At 39.0% G+C, this 7196-nt stretch overlaps 1 pseudogene; it reads right to left on the bottom strand.

Moving 5' to 3' along the window:
- Positions 1 to 6308: 6308 nt before the first annotated feature.
- Positions 6309 to 7196, bottom strand: part of LOC115286474 — a 1263-nt pseudogene continuing 375 nt past the window's right edge.

Genomic DNA, 7196 nt, shown 5'->3' with positions numbered 1-7196 from the left:
TAGCATTGCTGGGGATTTACCCAAGAGAGACAGAAATGCTGATGCATAGGAGCACATGTACCCCAATGTTCATAGCAGCAATGTCAACAATAGCCAAAACATGGAAAGAGCCTAAATGTCCATCACCTGACGAATGGATCAAGAAGATGTGGTATATATTCACGATGGAGTATTACATGGCAATGAGAGGGAATGACATATGGCCATTTGTAGGAAAGTGGATGGACCTTGAGGGTGTCATGCTGAGCGAAGTAAGCCAGGCAGAGAAGGACAGATTACCACATGTTTGCACTCATAGGTCTAACAGGAAAACAGGAGAGACCTAATGGAGAACACGGGGGAGCAAAGGAGGGAGAGAGAGTTGGGGAGAGAGAGAGATGTAAAACTTGAGAGACTATTGAATGCTGAAAATGAACTGAGAGTTGAAGGGGAAGGGGGAGGGGGGAAAAGAGGTGGTGGTGATGGAGGAGGGCACTTGTGGGGAAGAGCACTGGGTGTTGTATGGAAAACAATTTGACAGTAAAATATGGGAAAAAAATAAATTGTATCATGTAAAAAAAACAGTAGTTTATATCACTAGATGATGCAGGAAAGAATCCAGTTGTGGCCTCTTGAACCATGTTATGAATTTTGGTCTTTATCCTAAGTGCAATAGGAAGTCATTGTGAGACAGGACAGATTTCAGTATTGAAAAAGAGTACTATGGCCTTAGTTTAGAGCAGAGGTCAGCAAACATTTTGTAGTAAGGGCCAGATGGTTTCTGTCACAGCTCTTCAATTCTGCCATTGCAATGCAAACAGCGTTCTTTGACATGCATAAGTGAATGGGCATGGCTGTGTTCCAATAAAACTTCACTTATAAAAACAGGCTGTGGGCCATAGTTTGCCAAGCGTAGTTTTGGTGAAGTGGTAGAGGTAGAAGCCAAAGTATAGCCTCTGGAGAAGGCTCTACTTTGAGAAAAACTGACAGTGAAGTAGAGTAGTAGAACACAATTTTTTAGCTCACCTTAGCTTGGCCAGGTCATATCCCCGTCTGGCCATGTTTGCATCAAAACCTATTTTCGACTAGTTTTCGCTTGTATTCAGATGGGATGGTGTGCCATCTGAATCTGTGGCTTGAAGTCAGCAGACCTGGGTTTGAATGACCTCACTGTATTTCATTATATTAGTTAGGAATGTGCTCTGTCTTTAAACAAAAAAAAAAACCTGACTTGAGCAATGGCTTGAAGTAAGGGGTTTATTCGTTTCAAGCAAATGGAAGTCAAGGTAGGCAGACCAGGAAAGGGAAGCTGCACAGAGACGTCATTATGGATCTAGGCCCCTACCTTTTTCTTTCCTGCATTGTTAGATGATAGCGTTTATCCTCATGGCTACAAAGCAGCTGTCAATCTCCAGGCTGCAGTGAGAATGAAAAGCAAGATGGCTGCTAACCTTGTTTTCTAAGCAGGAGAAAAGGTCAAAAGCTTCTTCCTAAGGCTTTGCCCATTGTTCAGCAAGAGCAGCCTTTCCCAGCACACTTTTACATGGCATCTCATTAATGCTGTCAGATGGCCACTATTAAATGCAAAGAAATCTGGGAAGGTAAGTGTTTTAGCTTTTGAGCCTGTATGCTAGAGGAATAAGGGAGGAAAAGGTTTGTGAATGACTTTTAGATTGCGAATTCAATGCCTGTCACACTTGGGTTTCTCATCTGTGCAACAGAAACAATAGCTAATATGACTGAAAAACATGGATACTTCTGGCTTCTATTAAGTTCAGAGTAAATGATTCAGACTACATTATCAATTGCTATATAACAAATTGCCATAAAATTAATGCAGTAAAATAATATTCATTACTTCATAGTTCTGTGGTTTAGGAATCCAGGAGTAGCTTAGCTGGATGGTTCTGTCTCAGAGCCCCTTCTAAGACTGTAGTTAGGGCATCAGCCAGGGCAGTTTGGCCGGGGCTGGAGGATCTGATACAAACTCACTCCTGTGGTTATTGACTAGAGGCTTGAGTTTCTTGCCATGTGGAGCTCTCCCCATGGCTGCTAACAGCACAGCTACTGACTTTCACTAGAACAAGTGATCCAAAAGAAGGAGAGACCGAGAATATAAAAAAGCCCAAGAAGAAAGCCTCAGTGTCTTACAACCCAATCTTGGAAGTGGCATATGATCACTTCTACCACACATACCAACTCTGGTACAATGTGGTAGGGATTTATGTAAAGATGTTGAATCAGGAGGTGGAGATTATTAGGGGCCCATCTTATTGAAGAAAACTTTAAAAGCCAAGTGAGTTGAGTGGACAAAATGGAAGAAGCAGCACTATGTGTGCAGTGTCAAAGTAGGCTTCCCAAGATGTTTATTAACCACAAAGGGTAAGATAGTAACTTTATGGTAAAGAATAGTAGATAACACTTTCATGAAGTGATTAAAGTTACTATCACCAGGAATAAAGCATATTGACTTGATGAACACTTTAATATGATTTACTGAGAAATATATTATTTCTGTAATAAAACTGCAAAAAGTACATAACTTTAATCATGTGAAAACATCAGACAAACCCAAATAAAGGACATCCTAGAAAATAACTTACCAGTACTCTTCAAAGTTTCAAGGTAAAAGACAAAAACTGAAGGATTTTTACAGACTGTAAGGGCCAAAGCCTGTGTGGAATCCAACTACAATGTGTGGGATCTTGGACAACAAGATCTTGATACCAAAAATACATTAATGAGAAAGCCGGTGAAATCAAATACGGTCTGGAGTTTAGTTAATAGTAAATTACTGTTAATTTCTGATTTTCATAGTTTTTCTATGGTTATACAAGTTAACATTAGAGGAAACACAGGAATATATCGGAACTCTGCACTATTCATATAATTTCTGTAGATCTAAAATTTGTTCAAAATGTAAAGTTTTTAAAAAAAAACATAGGCTAAGAGAAATTTCCTCAAATAAAAGAAGACTCAAGTTCATATTTAAAGAGCCCACAGAGTACCAGAAAAATTGACCCTTAATCAAATCCAAGACACACCCTAGGGTAAAACTATTAGACTATAAAAAGTAGAAGTTCTCAGGCCCTACAGACACGAAAAGATAAAGTACCTGAGAAGGACATGATAAATATTCTGTGACTGACTTCACATGCAACATGTAAAACAAAGGAGCATGCAAAGAGAACTTTCAAAAATCCCAAGGAAAGAAAGTCACCCAATCATTTTAAGGTCAGACTGTCCTTTCAAGTACCAACACTGTAGAGAAACTATTGTAAGCACAAGCACTCAAATGTGAGTGTTTTTTGAGCAAATCTAAAAGATCGGCTTCATCCAACTACATGTTGACTGGAAAAACTTCGGCTGAAAGACTGATGGGGCGAAGGTAGCAGTTCCAGCTCTATAAAAAGTCTTGGGGATAGACTGCTAATGCTTTCCAGTGACTAGCAGCAAGCAAGAACATCCTCTCTGGAAGATATCATCCAAATTCTAAGGATATTTCTAAAACTACTTCAAATAAAGGAATATGATGAGACAATACACGTAGACCAGAATCAATAGAAAAAGAACTGTAACAAGCAACTGGGATTCTAGATATTAAAGTTGTGATTTTTTTTAAATTTGAAAACCAATTATAAATTCTGGTACTGAAAAAGTTAAGAACTCAAGGGAGCTGTTTAATATCATTTGAGACACAGCTAAGGAAAGACTTGGTAAACTGGATTATAGATCAGAAGAGTCTAAAAGATGGAAAATGTGTGAGAGAGGTAAAAGTCCTAGAGGACATCATGAAAATGTCAAACATACTTGAAATTCCAGAAAGATGGGAGAAAATGTGTCAGAGACAATATTGAAAGAGATAATAACAGGATTTTCTGCAAGTGATGAAAAACAGCCATAAATTCAAGAAGTTAGTAGAACCCAAGTAGGATTAATAGAAAGGGATCCATACCTAGGCACATCATAGTGAAACTGAAAAAAAAAAAAAAGGAGAGAGAAATATTAAGTCTCTCACTAGAAAAAGAATGAACTACTCTCAAAAGACTTCTGATTTCTCAATAGTACCTTGGACACAAGTAGGCAGTAGAAAAATACCTTCAAAGTGTTGAAAGAAAATGACTCAGCCAAAGATTCTCTCTACAACAGAAATATTCTTCAAGAATGAAGGCAAAATACAGGGCACCTGGGTAGTTCAGTTGGTTGAGCATCCAACTTCAGCTCAGGTCATGATCTCACCATGGGTTCGAGCCCTGCATCAGGTCCTGTGCTGACAGCTCAGGTCCAGAGCCTGGAACCTGCTTCAGATTCTGTGTCTCCCTCCCTTTCTGCGCCTCTACCACTCATGCACTCTCTCTGTCTCTCAAAAATAAATAAATGTAAAAATAATTTTTTAGGAGCACCTGGGTGGCTCAGTCAGTTGAGCATCCAACTTTGGTTCAGGTAATGATCTCACAGTTCATGGGTTCAAGCCCCACGTTGGGTTCTGTGCTGACAGCTCAGAGCCTGGAGCCTATTTCAGATTCTGTGTCTCCCTCTTTCTCTGACCCTCCCCCAATCACGCTCTGTCTCTCTCTGTCTCAAAAATAAATAAACTATTAAAAAATGTTTTTAAATAAAAAAATTTTAATAAAAAAGAATGAAGGCAAAGACATTAAAAAAGTTGAAAGAATTTAATACAAACAGATCCTTAGGGAAGGAAGGAAAATTTTAAAAAAGTAAAATTTTTTTCAGACAGAGAAAATAGCCCTGGTGGAGATTAAATTTCAGTAAAGAATTTAAAAATATGTATAAATATGTAAGTGTAGTTAAATGAACATATCACAAAAAATATGAATAATGCATTATATGGGATTTCAATATGTATGTATGTGAGTGACAATGATAGAATGTAAGCTACAGAGAGAAATGAAATGTTTCAAATTTCTTACATGGTCTCAGAAAAGGGTAAAGGTAATATTAAAAGAAAACAGTTATACATCTTTGTGACCTTGGATTAGGCAATAGTTCCTAGCTATGATGCCTAAAGCACAAACAATGCTTTGCCCTTAAAAAGAAAAAAAATTGGGCTCTATCCATATTAAAAACTTCTCTATCAAAGAACACTATGAAGGGGCACCTGGGTGGCTCAGTCGGTTGAGCATCCGGCTTCAGCTCAGGTCATGATCTCATGGTTTGTGGGTTCGAGCCCCTTGTCAGGCTCTGTGTTGACAGCTCATAGCCGGGAGCCTGCTTCGGATTCTGTGTCTCCCTCTCTCTCTGACCCTCCCCTGCTCATGCTGTCTCTCTCAGTCTCTCAAAAATAAATTAAAAAACATTTCAAATTTTTAAGTAAAAAAAGAACACTATCAACAAAGTGGAAACCTGCAGAATAGGAGAAAAATATTTGTTAATCATATGTATGATAATCCTTAATATGCAGAATATATAAAGAACTACAATAACAAAAGATACCCCAATTAAAAAATGAACAAAGGACTTGAATAAATTTTTTCCAAAGAAGATACACAAATGGCATATAAGCCCATAAGAAGATGCTCAACGTCATTAGCCATTAGGGAAATGCACACCAAAATCACAATATGATACTTTACGTCCACTAGGATGGGTATAGTCAGAAGGATGGACTACAAGGCTGACAATGTGGAGAGACTGGAACTCTCATACTTCGCTGATGGGAATGTAAATTACTGTTGCCGTGTTTAACAGTTCCTCAAAAAATTGAACACGGTGTTACCACACGACTCAGCAATTACACTCCTAGATCTATACCTAAGAGAACAAAAAATATATGTTCATACAAAAACTTGTGCATGAACATTTACAGCAGCATTCTCCACATTAGTAAAAAATGTTACTAACCAATGGATGGATAAACAGAAGATGGTATATCCGTACAATAGAATATTATTCAACCCTAAAAGGAACGGAGCACTACTCCATGTTACAACAAGGATGAACCTTGGAAACATGCTAAATGAAAGAAGCCAGACACAAAGGCTACAGAAAAAAGCTAGGACACCCAAGATAGGCAAATCCATGGGGACAGAAAGTAGATTAAAGATTGCTATGCTCTTGAGGGAGGAGGAAATAGGGAATGACTGCTAAAAGAAAGAGGGTTTCTTCTGGGGGAGATGACAATATTCTGGAATTAGTGGTGATGGTGTACAACTTTGGGAATATAATAAAAACCACTGAACAATACGCCTTAATAAAATTAATTTTATGGTATGTGACTATCATCTCCATAAAGTCGGGTGACAATCATGTACTCTTAAAGTGTTAATACACATTACAATCTCTCTAGCCCTCATTTTTTTTTAAAAGACACATTTATTCAGCGTCATGATCAGACTATTACATTTAGCAATCAACAGCATGGTTGCAAAAAAAAAATCTACATTAAAACCCTTTGTTGGAATGCTTTACACTTTCCACAGAACAGAAACGAAAATAACCTGTTATACAATTAGTCACAAGTACCGTCCTCGAGTTTTTTGCCCATGCACATGAGTATTGTCTAAAACATGTCTTCTTTGTAGCAGCGAGGCCCTGCCACCACTGTGCTTGGCTGAGCTCACAAATCTGTTGTAACCTGTAGCTTCCCTGTCACTTCTCTGGCTCTCCTCTCCTGCTAAGCTTTGTTTCCTGGCAGTAATGAAAACCTTCTGCCACTGCCATAGCTACTGCTGCTGCTGCTGGAACCGCCATAGCCACCTTGGTTTCGTGGTTTGGCAAAGTATTGGCCTTCACCACCATAGGGGCCAGAGCTTCTGCCTCCAAAATTTCCTCCTTTCATGGGTCCAAAATTTGAAGATTGATTGTTGTTGCCAAATTCATTATAGCTTCCACCACCTCCAAAGTTGCTTCCATCATTACCAAATCCGTTATAGCCATCCCCACTGCCACCATATCCACCACCACCTCACTGCCACCAAAGCCACCATGCCCACTGAAGTTTCCTCCACGACCAAAGTTGTCATTCCCACCAAAACCACCTCCACGACCACCACCGAAGTTTCCAGAACCACTTCGACCTCTTTGGCTGGAAGAAGCACTGGCCATCTCTTGTTTAGATAGAGCCTTCCTTACTTCACAGTGTGGCCGTTCACAGTATGGTATTTTTGAATGACAATCTTGTCTACAGAGTCATGGTCATCAAATGTTACAAAAGCAAAGCCTCTCTTTTTGCCACTGCCTCGGTCAGTCATGATTTC

The sequence above is a fragment of the Suricata suricatta genome, chromosome 3 (assembly GCF_006229205.1).
Source record: "Suricata suricatta isolate VVHF042 chromosome 3, meerkat_22Aug2017_6uvM2_HiC, whole genome shotgun sequence".
Classification (NCBI taxonomy): Eukaryota; Metazoa; Chordata; class Mammalia; order Carnivora; family Herpestidae; genus Suricata; species Suricata suricatta.
Note: the sequence above shows the minus strand (reverse complement) of the source record. Positions and strands in the feature narration are given on the sequence as shown.